This window comes from Euprymna scolopes, chromosome 15 (genome assembly GCF_053919585.1).
Source record: "Euprymna scolopes isolate OS-2025 chromosome 15, ASM5391958v1, whole genome shotgun sequence".
NCBI classification, from domain to species: domain Eukaryota; kingdom Metazoa; phylum Mollusca; class Cephalopoda; order Sepiida; family Sepiolidae; genus Euprymna; species Euprymna scolopes.
Window position 1 is genome coordinate 71,118,301 of NC_136496.1, and position 16,498 is coordinate 71,134,798.

The 16,498-nt window shown below is 34.1% G+C and overlaps 1 protein-coding gene across 2 annotated transcripts in view; it reads right to left on the reverse strand.

The window, feature by feature from the left end:
* The window catches only part of LOC145293883 (single-strand selective monofunctional uracil DNA glycosylase-like), a 44,152-nt gene that overhangs the window by 25,710 nt on the left and 1,944 nt on the right, over window positions 1–16,498 (reverse strand). The window contains exon 1 of one of the 2 annotated variants that reach the window (XM_080140641.1): window positions 15,798–16,399. The exons of the other annotated variant lie outside the window; for it this stretch is intronic. The gene's annotated coding sequence lies outside the window, so the exon portion shown is untranslated. Of the gene's footprint in view, window positions 1–15,797; window positions 16,400–16,498 lie in introns of those variants that run through there. 2 annotated transcript variants of the gene reach the window in all.

Below are 16,498 nucleotides of genomic sequence, written 5' to 3' on the forward strand. Positions count from 1 at the left end.
AGAGATCCATAGAGTTGCACTTAAAGTTAGAATCCTAAAAAGATCTCTCGGTTGAGGTTTCTAAAATACCTGGTGAATGTCTGGTAGAATACTCCATCTCCAACAGAAACAAAGAGAAAAGAAAATTAGAAAAAAAGGTTAGAAACGAACTTACAACAGAGAGAGAGAGAGAGAGAGAGAGAGAGAGAGAGAGAGAGAGAGAGAGAGAGAGAGAGAAATACATTCAAACATCATGTAGATATTGAGATTGAAATTGAGAAGTTTTGGTGCCAACAACAGTTTTCTTAAAAGTTGGTAACAGAAATGTCTTGATTTTATTCAATTATTTCAAAGGTTAAAAAAGATGTGAGAACGATAATAAATGCATTGCTGAAAGGCGAACGAATTTGCCGAGGCGGAAAAATGAAGTGACTTTTAGAAATGCTACCACCCAGGTGAACGATCTTTCTGTGCGGCAACGATTAATTTTAACATTTTACACATGATGCACGTGGGAAAACATTTTCTAACTTGATCCATTTCCCTTACTTTCTGCCTGAGTCTATAACTAAATGAAAATTCCACAAGCAAACTTTCTTTGCCTAGAACCGTCGGTCTGTGGAATACAGGACCCTTATTATCTATCTCTGCTCAAAGCTAAACGTAAATTCCACAAAGTTTCTTTTCTAGAAACACTCATTTGTAGAACACAATACCACGAGGGTGCTTTCCAGCTGACTATAACTGGGTCGTTTCCAAATCTAATGTAAATGCTTCAAAAATCTAATTTTCTTGTTGAGCCGTCCTCTTAAATAATGAAACCCTACCCAAGTTCCACCATTACTGATCATCACAATGTTGTCTCATCGTCTACCTAACACTTTATAATCCTTATCCTCGAGTGGCCTCCAGGTGATGAACCCTAAGTTAAAAAAAAAAAAGTCCATTTGAATTAACAACATTTTTAGTCTCTGTGGCATCAGTAAGAACACTGACTTCAACTATGATTGCTACTCTCTCTTGTCCCATATCACACTATCAGGTTTTAACGACTGCATTTTCTATGGATGAAGCTATAGGAATTGCATAGTCACAGTGAATGGCGTATGACTTATTTCCAACAGTTATTTCTGGTGTACGTCCTGGGGACTGAGTGTTAAATCAATATTCCGGCTTTCTTCAAGCAAAGTCCTTTGACGTTTGCTGCGGACCTGTCAGACTAAAATCAAACATCATAAAAAAAAAAAAAACGTATCCAGTACAGAATATTCCCAAAATAGTTTTGTTTTTTTTAATTTTTTTAAAATTAAAAAACAAATTTTTTTTTTTTAATTTTTAAAAAATTTCAATAAATCTTCAATAATGTTAGGTAAACGTTATCTCACTAATGCAGCTCGTGAGTGATGTCTGCATCTGTTGGTAATACAAAGATTGGTCATGATGCTTCAACGAAGCTGGAAAGACTAAAATGGTAAATAAGAAAATTTGGGGAGAATATTTTGTATTGGATACGTTTTTTTTTTTTTTATGATGCTTGATTTTAGTCTGACAGGCCCGCAGCAACAATCAGGGGACTTGCTTGAAGAAAGCCAATATTCCTTTATGTTCTTCCTGCATTCACTATTTTAACAAAATTTTTTTTTTTTTTTTACATAGGAGTCACCACTTATCAAGGCCCAGAGGTCACTCGAGGATAAGGGTTAAAGCGTGTACAGTATCAGAATCATAGTAATCGTAGTAGTAGTAGTGGAAATTCGGTAAATTTCTTAATTTAAGTGGAACAGCTCATCTAGAACTTGTTTCGACGTTTTTTTCGTTGTTTTGAAGACGGCCATATTGTAGCCAGCTGGAAAGCAGGCAAACGGAAGACAGTTCCACAGGCGTGCAGTTCTAAGAAAGAAACTTTGTTCATGGAATCTACGTTTAGGTTTTACTGATATACACGTAACTATTTTCAGTCTCTTTTCATGCTGTATATAAGACCTTGGTGTTTAGTTCTCTTTTTACTCTCAGCTCTGTTTAAGCCAGCATCAGCCGGAGAACACTGACTTCAACTAGGGTTGCCACACTCTCTCTCTCTCTTGTCCTATATCATTATGTAAGGTTTAAAAGCTATGTTATCTAAGTATGCGGCTGCAGGGATTACATAGTCATTGGTCACTTATATGCTCCAACAATGTCAGAATGACACAAAATTTGGCATGAATCACCCTTGACATGCAAAATATGTCACAGCAAGGGTAAACGTTATCCAACTAACGCAGCTGCATTTGCTGGTACTACAAAGAATGGTTGTGATGTTTCGAAGAGAATGGAAAGACTGAAACGATAGAGCAATATCAAGATCTCCACTAGAAGAGCACAAAGAAACCAATGGCCACTATCAGCAATAATTTAATGGTAAATGGTTGTAGCGAAAATGCAAAGTGCAATAGTTATTAAAAGAAATGAGGAGAACTGGAAATCTAGGAAACTTAAACTTCAGGTAACACTCTTTGTTATTGCCAGTAAGGAACTGATACTAGTTTGTGTTAAAATTCCTAGTGAGTAAATAATCAACACTTGTAGGTTCCAAAAGTAATCGACCCAATTACACTAAATTTAGCAAGAAGCATCCTGACTATCAGATGTGTCATAGGAGGGTTGAAAATTATAGGACTATCATTGCTACTACAATTGCTATATACTACTAGTGTTGAATAATTAACATTGTAAAAAGTTAGTTATTATCCATCTATCTGTCTATCTATCTAGTCAATGATATTCTTAAAATAGTTTATATTGAAAGTTATTTATTGTTTATAGATCTAAAGTGTAGCAATAGGGTTTAAGCTAAAGATGTTTATATAAGTTAGCTAGGTTAAATATAAACAAAGTAACCTTGAACAGGCGTATGTGACGGAAAGGTCACATTAAGGGGACATGTATTTTAATTGGTTATGTCACCGAAACTGAGGTCAAGAGGTCGAGAAGTTTAGAGTCAAGAGTTGGAGTTTAATCACGAGAGTGAACAGATGAAAGAGTTGGAGCTGGGTCATGGGAGTGAACAGACGGACAAGAAGCAAGGCTGGATAGAACAAACATGTAGACAAGAAATGTAGACCCTGTGAAGACCATTTGAGACAACTGAAATAAATTTATATTTTAAAAATATAAAGTGTTGTTCTGTGGTTTCACAAAAGAAAGAACAGATGTCTCAATTGGATGGTGTTGATCATTTCATGTTTCATCACCAGCTCAGCAGTGAAGATAAAAGAACTCTTGAAGAAAGAAAGGTATGAAGCATATATTCTTCTTCTAAAAAAATGATACCTTATGTAATATGAACTGCAATATATAACTGTGTGATAACTCTCTGATACAACATGACTCAGTTTACACGCTAATATCATATCCTCTGACTAAAAAAACAATACAATTTATACGTTTATAACAGATGTTATAAGAACGATATCTTACCACATCTCAATACAATGCAACTGCTTTATAATATCTAATCCACCCTCCTCCCTATACAACACGACTACTAGTAAACACTTATAAAAAAACTTGGTAGGAAGCACTCTTGGTTTGCTGTACGTGTTATAAGAGAAAATGAGGGTAAAATTATACTACTACTACTACTACTTTTAATAATAATTAACCTCGCACTAATCAAGATTTGGTATCTGTCTGTCTGAAATCAAAACTATACTTCTATTTCTATTAATGTATTACCCTTCAATGCTCAATTAAGTGAAGTGGGAGCAGTGTACTATCTATTCTATTGTCATGAAACTATTCCCTCAGAAATTACCTCCTCCCTTTTTCTGGAGGTGGGGGTAGTGTAGCATCTGTTTTGTTGTTATGAAATCCTCCTTCCAGGCATTATCTTCTCCTGAGATATTGGGGGACAAGGTCTGATATTGAAGTATATGTTCATACATCATAAGACCATCCTCCCAGGCATTATTTCCTCCCTTTTTTTAGTGATGGGAGGGGGGATGTAGTATCTGTTTCTTTGTCGTGAGATTATCCTCCCAGGCATTATTTCTCCCCCTTTTTAGTGATGGGAGGGGGGATGTAGTATCTGTTCTTTGTCGTGAGACTATCCTCCCAGGCATTATTTCTCCCCTTTTTTAGTGATGGGAGGGGGGATGTAGTATCTGTTCATTTGTCGTGAGACCATCCTCCCAGGCATTATTTCCTCCCTTTTTTAATGATGGGAGTAGGGATGTAGTATCTGTTCCTTTGTCGTGAGACCATCCTTCCAGGCCTTACCTGCTCCTTTTGGGGAGGTAGCCTATGCCAACAACAAATTGTTAGAATCGGCTGTCTCTTACAAAACTCAACACTTAGACTATACTAGTAAAAAAAATTGATTCTTCATTTCTTTTACCAGACGAAGAAGACAAACTAGACAATCACCAGCGCGATATCACCCCCACCCCCGCTCCTTACTCTTGAAAGAAGAGTGCACCCAACGGATTTCTGGATTAAAATTCATCACTGTTGATGTTTAAATCAGTAAGAGATACACACCAAATCAGATGTCTGCAAAGTCGTCGTCATCATCATCATCATCATCATCATTATCATCATATTTGGTGTTCTGGCATCTGTTGGATGGCTTAAAGAAATTGACTTACAAACTAACCTATCTCTGGTCAGGTCATTATTTATTCTTTTTTCTCTGAAATACATTTTATCACTTCTTCCAATGTTTCCCTTGGTCTTTTCCTGTGAACTGGACCTATTATCTTGACGGTTTTTCATTTATTAACCCAAGAACTCTTATCCATGCTTTCAAGGTGGCCATATAACCAAAGTCTTCTGTTCTTCACACATTCCTTATACCATCTAGATTTAATGTTCTTCGAACGTCATCAAAAAACACTAATATGAAAAGTAATGCTTTATGGTAAGTGTAAATCTTATATCCCCAACTGGGATCTCTAGTATTATAGGTACAGAGAACTAAGCCAACAATTTAATAAAATAGATAAACCATTGTTTTTTTTTTTTTTTTTTTTTTTTTTACATGGGGGTCATCACTTATCAAGGCCTGAAGGCCACTCAAGGATAAGGTTTATTATGTGTACAGTAATCAATGAGATAGTATTGTAGTAATCATTAGTATTGGGGGTTTTCATAGCGTGTCTTACTTAAGGGGGCGGTTTGTCAGGAGTTTGTTTATGTTGGACTTGAAGACGTCCAGGTTGTAGTCAGGTTGGAAACAGGCAAGCGGCAGAATGTTCCACTGGCGTGCAGTTCTAAGAAAGAAGCTTTGTTCATGGAATCTACGTTTGGATTTAGGCACAGATAAAGAGTGGGGAAAATTATTGACAGTAGTTTCAGCCAGACGGGTGTTTCTCGTGAAAGATTGGCAAGGGGGGACGAGGGATTGGGGCTCAGACGAACACCTGTCATGGAAATAACGATAAAACAAAGACAGGCTTGCAACATCTCTTCTGTGGAAAAGAGGTTGCAGGGAAGAGAAAAGGGCATCCCCCACTAAACCACAAAGTCTATTTTGTACTCTGTCAAGGCAGGATAGGCTGTTTTTAGCAGCTCCTGCCCAGATGTGGCAGCAGTACTCCATCCTTGGACGTACTTGGCTTTTATACAGATAGAGAATTGCATCAGTAGTGAGATATCTTCTGGAGCAGTAGAAGGATCCCACCATTTTCCCAGCCTCCCTGGCAACAGATTTGATGTATGTGTTCCATTTCAGATCAGGAGTAAAGGTCAAACCCAGAAGCTTGTCAAAACATGGAGCCTCCCCAAGATGAGAGCCATCCATTTCAATTGATGCCAGATGGGGATCAGAGCGTTGATGATGTAAAGATAGAAGCTTGGTTAAGGGACCACAACACTGATAAAAAAAGTAATGCTTTATGGCAAGTGTAAAAACATTAATCAAACTTTAAAATTCTCACGATTTTTATTTCCATCAAAAGATCTTACAATCTGAGTTCATTTATCATAATTTCTAAACATCTATTGTTTGAAATTTTTAAGGTAAAATAATTTACTTGTAAATAATTAAACACAAGAAACAACTTAAGTGCTTGTTTACATTTGGTGATGTGTTAAACCAACGCATTTCAAGTGAAAACATTATTACAATACTTACGTGTCTTGTCAAAATTAGTATAAATTCCAGAAATCATGAAAATATAATCCAGTAGAAGATGTTGTAGATGTATTTTTAACAAAAAGAAATTATCTCCGATTATGTTGTTTAAAAATGGCGGACCCTTAATTTAAGTAAATCTAAGTCAAGGGAGATAAGTCAGTCTGTCATACTGAACTGGTCACACATTTCTTCCACATTAATATATACGATAAAACTTATATAACTAGATAAATTCTACAGTAGCGTCCAAAATTAAGGGACAAAATTTTAAAACCTAATAATGGTTAGAAATAACAGCTGTGAAAAGCTGAAATTTTGACAACTGGTACTCGTTATCATCTATAATAACATACTAAAATTTGAATCATTTGCAAAGGATAGAAAAAGAATTATAACATTTATTTATTTTCAAAATAGGAACGTCCAAAAATAAGACAAAATTTTCATCTATTAATATTATTACTTTTCTTTTTCATCTTCTGACCTCATAATGAGATTAGATGTTTCATGAATGACATCTAATTTCTTCCTGTTGTCGTTTTGCTTGCAGTTGGTATCCTTAAATGTAGCATCTATAGTGTTCAATGTGCTGCGTTTGTGGCTTTGGGACGAACGAATGGTGTTCCTCATGATCCTAGCCGTGGCTACACTGGTAGTATAGACTTTACGCTTAGGTATAGGGAGAGGAGAGGAGCCACCGTTTGATTACAATCTGATTTTGCAGTTTAAACATCAGCTTAAAGTCAAAATCAGATGAGATAGAAGGAGGTTGCACTTTGCTTAGTTCAAAAAATGGTGGATACACATCACTGGCTTATGCACAATTGAATGAACCAACTTTGAGTACATGTTTCCTGCATAGGCATGGTGAGCACCAACATTTGGGTGATTAACATTGATGTGGGAACATGCTTTGGAGAGTTTCAGATAACTAATGATGGGTGTCATACTTCCTGCACTGATGATTGTGTAAACATGAAACACTAATGTCCGTAGGTATAAAAACTATTAATATTTATTGAAAAAAATATTATAGTTATAAATTCCCTTTAAGAGATTGAAGTTGAGCCCTACTTAGTGAATTAAAAAAAGTGGCCAATTAGCATACATACATACGTTCCAAACTTCTTTGCAGTTGAATTGGCTGGTAAACAGCAAAACAAAATAAAATAAATACAATAAGCAAAAGTCCAGCTAGAACTCATCACTGTCAACTTTCTCACTCAACTTCCAGCACGTGTTCTCCCCACCACCTCTGCCAACAGGCATTTTATTAGAAAACTGACTCTATTCCATTTGCATACGTGTGCAGTGGAAGATGAGATCTTGTGAGATTCCACGAGACTACACCTTATAAATCCATGGCTGCTATCTTTAATCTCCCTCTCTCTCTCAGATTCAATCTGTAGGTAAGTTGTATAACCACACAATGCACACACACACACACACACACACACACACACACGAGCGCTTTCTTCTTTGATTATTACATTCAACTCTACATTCTTGTTTGTAGAATACTCTCATGACCATTGATTATGACAAACCCACTTAAACGATTTCATAAGTATCTAAATTCGCTTCCAGTTAAAGGTTAATTCCTAGTGCCTAATGAATACAACACTAGTCTGTAGTCATGGTTGGCTTTGTTGACTGAGTTTAAATCTCCTGACCAGAAGTAATTATCACTCCCTGCACTGATGATTGCGCAAGCATGAAACACTAGTGTTTGTAGGTATAAAAATCCTAAAACTTTCGACAGAGGTAACAGATTTTCATGAGATCAGTATTATTTTCAAGCTAGACCCTTCAGACGACAAATATCGAAAAATTGGCTAGAAACATTAATTTCTTCACCCTCAACTGGGCACTTTTCTACAAGGGGATGTCACTTTTTTCACTGATATTTTCGAAAGTCATCTCCTCTTTTCGATTGACTAGCCTTAATTTAAACTATTGCCACTTCCAGTTTGGCAATGGACACAACAGCAAAGACATCACGTTTTTTCACATTCTTTTCCTCCTTCGTGGTACGGGTTCGAGCCTGCCTGCCTACTACCACTTTTTTCTTTTTTTTTTTCCTTTCTGCTCAACACACACCTCCCAACACCCGGACAACACCAGGCATCCAGGCTATATATATATATATATATATATATATATATATAAAATGATACTTTAAGAAATTTCTCATATATTTTTAAAAAGCCTACAAGAAAGATACAATAAGTCAACCTAAGAGTAATCATAAGAACTAATTATTTGTTTTACGATTGTTTTACTTGAGCAAAAAAAGAGTCAATTTATTTTGTTAAAAGAAATCAATAAACAAAGTAACTTATTTTAAAAGAGACTTCTTCAAAAAATTTTAGACAACCTGTAAAAAAAAAAAAAAAGCTCATATATTTACACATTTAATAAGAATCAACAAATGTTCAGACTTTTTTTTTTTTTTTCACAGTCTGGTAGTTTTGATTTATTAAAAAAAAGAAAAAAAAAAGAAAAAGGGTAATATCATGAAAGAAGAATAAGACTAGAATTTGACCTGAAAATTACTGTGACTGTATTCAAAATTATTGAAGCATAAATAATAATAAAAAAAACAACAAAAAAACTTGACCTGTGTTTTGTGGTAAGAACAAACAGTAATGGATTTTAAAAAGCTAATTTGGAATAATAAAAAGCAATAAATTCTATGACCGAATCGTTGCTTTGAGAAAACACTAGTTTAACTGCACTGATGAGCCATGATTCAACGAAGCAGTCTGTATACGAGCCCCGATTTTTGGGTAGAACATTTCCGTTAAATGATTTCATCTACTACTTAGTGTAATGCGAAGCTTTTTGTTTGTAAATGAACAAACAAATGGAGCACTTTCAATGAAAATAATATAAAGACATTTCAAGATATCGGTTACGAGTATCAATCCCATCGGTCAGATAGTAGTAGAACTGTCAACTATCAACGAGATGGCTGTAAATTCGATTCTCCTGATTGATAATTATCACTTCCTTCATTGATGATTGCATAAGTATGAAACCCGAGTAGGTATAAAAATAATCATTAATATATATATATATATATATATATTATAAATTACTAACTAGCTCTACCTACGTATTGAGCACTTTTGAAGTAAATACTTAAAGTTTACGCATAAATCTATACTTTCGTATATTAGGTTTATGTGAGTAAATGAAGTAGTTATATATATATATATATATATATATATATATATATATATATATATATATATATAAATAAAATAAATTTGGTAAATTGGATTACTTAAGGGGATGGCTAATCAAGAATTTGTTTACGTTGGACTTGAAGCTGACAATATTGTAGTCCATTTGAAAGCAGAGAAATGGAAGAGTTCCACAGGTGTGCAGTTCTAAGAACGAAGCATTGTTCATGGGATCTACATTTAGGTTTTTATACATAAAATTTTATTATAATCTCTTTTCTTACAAATGCAAATCTAAAAATTTAAAAACAACATGCTTAATAAAAGTTTCACATATTTTTCTTCATATGGTAGATATAGTGGTGCCCTTAGTCATATTTTTTTAATCAAAACCATTTTTTAAAAATACAATAAAAAAATGGATCAATTCAATAATGATCATACATTGCAACCAAAAGATGATACTGATCGACTCTATGTAAAAAGGAAAGAAGGAGGAAGAGGATTGGTATGTACTGAAGACTGCAATTAAAGGATGAGTAAAATACATCAGTCAAAATATGAATAGGCTAATTACTACCAACAAAAGCACCCCGAGATAAACAATATGGAGAGCGATGAAACAAAAAACAAAAAGAGAAGAAAGAGAATGGGAAGAAAAACGCCTGCACAAAGCGTTTATAAAATTAATTACAGAAATAACGTACAAACTAATGTTGGGACGATTAATCAGAATCATAAATCCAAAAAAAATCAAAACTTTTTGGGGTATTGGAATCAGTATCAGAAAAATTCATGCCTAATTTCCGTTACCAAAAATGGTTCTTTTTATTTTTGTTTTTGTTTATTTTTGACTAAAACTTAATTTTCCATTGCATAAAATGCTGAATACTTATTGATTTTTAACTGCCAGTGAAACTAAAATCTATAGATCAGCATTCTCACGAGTGTATTGTTATGTTTGCGAAAATTTAGCCACATATTACATGGTACATTTTGATGAAAGATTGCAAAAAAGCCCCGAGATGAAATTTCTCATCCTTCAGAAATAAGAATCTAAATATAGAAAGCTATCATAATTCAATTGGGTGAAAAAAAATCACTCTTGGGAACCATTTTAATTCTAACATACTGAAAAAATTTGAACTTGCCCATGTTTTCATAATTTTGGACAATCTACAATGACCGTTTAAACCATAAATTCAGATAATTCTTGTCATTCTTTCTCAAATTTCATAATCCAGACCACTTTTCCTATGTTTTTTGGAGCGCAGTATCCAAATCTGGCATCAGAAAACCATGAAACTGCACTGTTTTCTGGAAAATCCTTTTAGAAGCTATTTTCAGTCAAATATTGGTCATAAACCAGAAAAAACTCTTGATTTTTTCAAAATTTATCCATTATAATTAAATATTTCCATTTTTCTCATTTTTCAACTTTTCAACATCTCACATTTTATTTTATTTTAAATGCACAATCATAATCAATGACATGACAAATATTGCTCTCATTGAGATTTTCAAGAACTGCAAGAGATCTTGATTCAACAAAGAGCCAGACTTCGGTGAAATTGTGAAACAAGTCTCATCTAAGTAGGAGGTCACACCTAGTGATAAACTTCTATCTGACATCAAAGTTGCGTTCAAAGACTTTCAGCAGCAACAAAAGAAGAATTGTTCATCCAAGTCATTTGATGAAAAGGTAGTGCTCCAACATCACACCTATGTACTGAAGGCAAAGCGTCCTCTGGAGGAAGTCAGTGACCGTCAACAATGCCAACGACTGAGCGACTATATGGATTCGACCAAAGCTGCTACTGAAGCACAGAACACTTCTCCCACCAAAATGTTTGCCTTCGGTCTGAAGAACAAATACTTTCAAAACAAAGAGGTTCCTAGAGTGGGATACTCTATTCTACGCAATGAGTTCATCTAAGACCGAAACATTTCATTGGAGATTGCATCTGCCATCTACGAGAGTGGCAAAATGACCAAACAGATTTACACAGACAATCGTTTACTGCTGAAAGATGCTGGAGCTGATGTTCTTCTATCGTACGACAAACTGTTGAAATTTAAGAAGGAGCAGACGCCAATAGTACAAAAACTTGCAACTCCATACAGTGGAGTGAAGTACCATTGCCTCCAGTGCAACTTATGTCTGCCCAATTGTTTGCATCACTTCAGTTGCCCGCATTCCACAACCTCAACGAGATCCAACTGAAAACTGCTTACTCAAGAAATCGATAGTAGTGAATTAAGAGCCAAGATGGATATATATATGTGTGTGACTTGGGTGCCATCTGCTAGAATTGAAACCGAAACATTTAGTGCTAAAGCCTTAGTTGTTACTGTTTGAGCTAATGACACATGGCTATCATTTAATCATTATTAACTCAGATAGGAAAGTGAAAATTGACGACTTCAAAGAATTTTGTCATGCTACGTACCTCCATGTTGGTTCAATTCTATAAATTGATATCACTCCAAGTGCTCATGTTGCTGAGTTAATTGCAGAAAATGGCCATACTGGTTTGCTCAACTATACAGAATCTGGCATTGAGGCAAATAAGTTCCTATGTCAGAATCGAATAAACAAGTCGCGAAAGACAAACTATCAGATTGTATTAACAGACTGGGACGAGAGTGATCCCATTGTTATGAAGACAAGAGAACGTTTACACTGCAGATATTGCAAGTCATTAGGTCACAGCATTAGAAGTTTTGTGCAGCTTAAAACTGCAATTCATGGTTGCAACAGTGAATATGAGTCTTTGTTGTGCTTTTTGATGATGATGATGCAGGTTGAGTTATCTGATACCTTGAATTAATTTTTTCATTGTGTAACCTTTTAGTAGTCTATTTTCTCATTCTAACTGGATATTTGAAAATGCAGTATCAAGTAGAGGTTTCATTTGTTTTCTTAGCTTGAATAGTTTTAAAGATACAAGCATTTAAAGTTTGTGCGTAAATGTCTAAATTTTGTTTGTCAGCAAATTTATAATGTTTTCGTCCTTGGACTCTTAAAAGAACAATTTTTATGTTGAATATCAGCTTTCTAAAATCCTACCATGGTATACCACCCTTTTTGATGTAAAAAATGAACTCAAAGAGCAAAAAAAAAAACCTAACTGCTTACATTATAGGTATACATAGGTAAATGTCCGCTCGACCCCCCCCCCTTCCCCAATCAAGCCCATTGTGTCTTGGGTTAGCATCACACAAAATGGTTGTGAAGTGTCTAGCTGGATGGAAAAAAAATTCTTTGTTTGAATTTTTGATGGATCAATACATGTAATTTATTCAGTTTTATTTTTTGGCATCTGTTTTTCCGAGTTCCATTAGCGGATGTAGTAGTAGATACGAGGGTTCTTCTTAATCCAGACTGATATATATAAACTGTGTCAATCGCTTTATTGCAGATTAGTAAAATATCAAAGATTTCCCTAAATATACGTCACAAAAACATTGAAAATTGTACCATCAAAGAGTTTCTTAAAGTTTAGTTATTTCCCAACATTTTCTTCAAATTCATGCGATATTCACAAAGTCATGGCATTTTATTTATTATCAAAGAAATTTTACTGTCCATCGCTTTATTGCAGATCTCTTACAATGCCAAAAAATCAGGTGAATAAAGGTTATAGAAAAGCAAAGGACAGTTGCAGGACTCACAGAAGAATTGTCCATCAAAAATTTAGCCATGGAGCTGAAATGGGATCCAAAAACCTTGGCTGCATTCTTGAACAACCCAAACACCAAATTCAGAAAAATAAGGGCATCAGGAGAAACTTTTTAGATTGCGATATTTGGAAAATTCGTAGGTAAGTCAACCAAAACACAAACAGCACCAGTGCTTTCGTTTTTGCAAAAGTTGGAATTGCTCCAAGATCCAAGCATGCCTGATACAATGTGTTGAATGAGATTGCAAGGAACATAAAACCTCTTCCAATGCCTACATTGAGCAAAGAACATAGAGAAAAACGAATGGCTTGGACACAGAATTATATGAAAATGTATTTCCAATAGATCCTATTTAGGGATGAGGCCCACGCTACTCTTGATAGTCCGGATAGATGGATCAAACCCGTTACAGAGTTCATCGCCAACAATAAGGTGGAGACATCATGTTTTGGCCGGAAATCATTCGGGATAAGTTGGTTGGACCATTCCGAGTGCCAGAGGATGTAAAGCTTACCAGCAATGTGTACACAGCCTTTTTGGATAATCATTTGCCGACATGGCTAGATGACCTACCATTGTCACGTCGCTTTCAGATCATTTTTATACATGACAATGTACCATCTCATTCTGCTTGGGGCGACTGCACCTTCTTTGAATCTATGGAATTCGTTGGGGAAACTCTCATGACCTGACAATCGTGTTCTCCAGACCTTAACCCCATTGAATATCTCTGGTCAATATTAAAAACAGGAGTTTATGAGGGAGGAGAGCAATTTACTACAAAGGATGCTTTGTGGAGGAACATAGTTGATGTTGCTAGAGCTATAATTCCTTTTAAGATCAAAGAATTGACTTTCTCGGGGGACAAAAGGTTATTTTAAGTTTTTTTTTTTTTTTAAATGGTGGATATGTCAATAAATAATTAATTTACATGAGGCCTAGACCTAGAATATGTTTTTGTTTATTATTCTTTGACAGAAAAATATAATAAAAAGTAAAGTTTGCAAGATAAGACATTGTATTTTTTAAGAGACCTGCAATAAAGCGATGGACAGTGGAAATTCTTCGATAAAGAATAAAATGTCATAACTTTGTGAATATCATATGAATTTGATTAAAATTTTTGGAAATAACTAACCTTAAAGCAGTCATTTGATGATATAATTTTCATTTTGTTGTAACGTATATTTAGTGCAATATTGATATTTTACTAATTTGCAATAAAACGATTGACACAGTATATATCAGTAGTGAGCATTCAAAATCCAAATATATATTTATCTTTCTTTCAGAATATTTTATTGTGTCTTACACATGTTTCGTTGAATGGTGTGAAAGCACCAAACAACTCATCAGAGACAGTTTTTATGTTCCTGGGGAGGGGGGGGGTAAAAAAATCAAAAAACAATTGGAGATTTTTTTTACTTGGAATAAGAGTATAAAAGTTGTTGAAAAAAAAATAGAAATCATTAAGTGTCATAAAATACATAAAATACTTACTTATTAAAAATATACTGGACCGCTCTGGGAGAAAGCCAAAATAATTTTAAGTCCACAAAACCAGTGTGTTTGTGTGTGTGTGTATATATATATATATATATATATATATATATATATATATATATATTCCAGATTAAAATATCCAAAAAGCAAAAAAAAAAAAAATGGATTTTAATGAGGTTGTTGATAGTGCTCAATTTAAAAGAGCAAAATATTATTTTTATTCAATTTAGGTAAACATAATTACCACAAGTCGCCACAATATAAATATACTGTTTCCGTCTTAAAAGATATCGTCAGGCAACAACAACACCTCTGTTTTTATTCGAGGCCAGTTCCTTTAATAAGAATGAAAACCGAGTATAAAAAATAGAAAAAGAAAAGAAAGAGCTATTCTTCATATATATATATATATATATATATATATATATATATATATATATATATATACACACACTTCACACATTGGTTTTTATTATAGAGCGGAGGCTTATCATATTCAGAGTACTTTAATCGGTTCAGATATTTTTTCAAAATCGAAAAATATTCACGTTGTAATACCGAAGCCACCGGTAGCGTCGATAATACACAATCACGTTAATAACGAAAGCAACTACTGCCAACTCTGTCAAGTGTCAAAACAATTCTCCCAATGTGTTCAAAGCATGGCGTTCTATACAACTACAAAAACGCCATCGTTCAGAGCAAATCTTAACGCAACACGCAACACCGATCATAAGGAATACCATGTAACCATGACCCCCTCCTCGCATTTTTTTTTTTTTTTTTTTTAAATCTGAAAGTGTAAATTTTAGAAAGCTACTGTTTTCAGATTATAAAAAATTTTTAGTAAATTTTTATACTTTTCTTTCCACCTTACATATCCGTCCCGGAAATGTCATATTCCAAAGATTACGTAAATTGATCAAGTAGTTTTCATTTCTAAGAAAATAAAATTTTATGGATAAACAAAAAGGGGATGTTTTGCCTCGCCATCTTGAAAATAAAAAGAAAACAAGGGCAAATAAGTCTACAATAATTCAAACTTACAAGATCAGCCTTGTAATGCTATCGATTTCACATTAATCGTTTTAAATCGTTTAAAAATGATTTTCTTTATAACAATGAAACTACTTGCTCAATTTACCTAACTTTTGGAATATGACATTTCCGTTCCGTAATAGGTATATGCATCATAAAGCTTTTTTTTCTCTTTCTGTTTTTAATTAAGTTGAATTCTAAATAAGAACCAACATTTTCTTTACAAACACCGGGGGGGGGGGGGCACTTCGATATTATCTTCATTATAGAATCGACATTTTACTTACTTTATAGCCAGTATGACACTAGCAGTGTCGCCGAAATCCTTAATTAATTTTCATGCAACGGCAGCGGAAACGGGGTTTTATCTCTTTAAAGAATAAAATTATAACCGCTTATTAAACAAGTGCTCGTTTTTAATAAAATAATTTGACAACGAACGTATCGCAGAAAAGTGAACATCTTTTGTTTTTTTTTTTTCGATAATTGTGACTTAAACAGGGTCGCCGATAATAATATAGTCGTCTTTTTTTTTTCTTTTTTTTTAATCATAAAAAAAGATGAAGCGGAAGCGGCCTCTATTCTGAAGAAGCTCAACAGAGCAGTTCCTTTCCCGTCATTCTAAAATTCCGAAAGTTCAACACTTAGGTTTTTTAATTAATTCAATTGAATTTATTTTATCATTAGGTTGTTTTTTTCTATACAAACCACGAATACATTTTTTTCTTTAATAATCAATGGAGGTTAAATTATTTGCTGTTTATGGAAATTCACACAAAAAAAAAAATCGATTGTTGATGGTTGGATCGTGTTCAAATGTTGTTCACTGGTTTGAACACACACACACACACACACACAAACGGTCAGAATCTTAAAAAGATCTCTCGGTTGGAATATAAGATAGTGGTTGAATGTTTGGCGTAGGATGCCTATTGCCTCATCCCCAATCTTACAAGAAAATTATATATATATATATATATATATATAT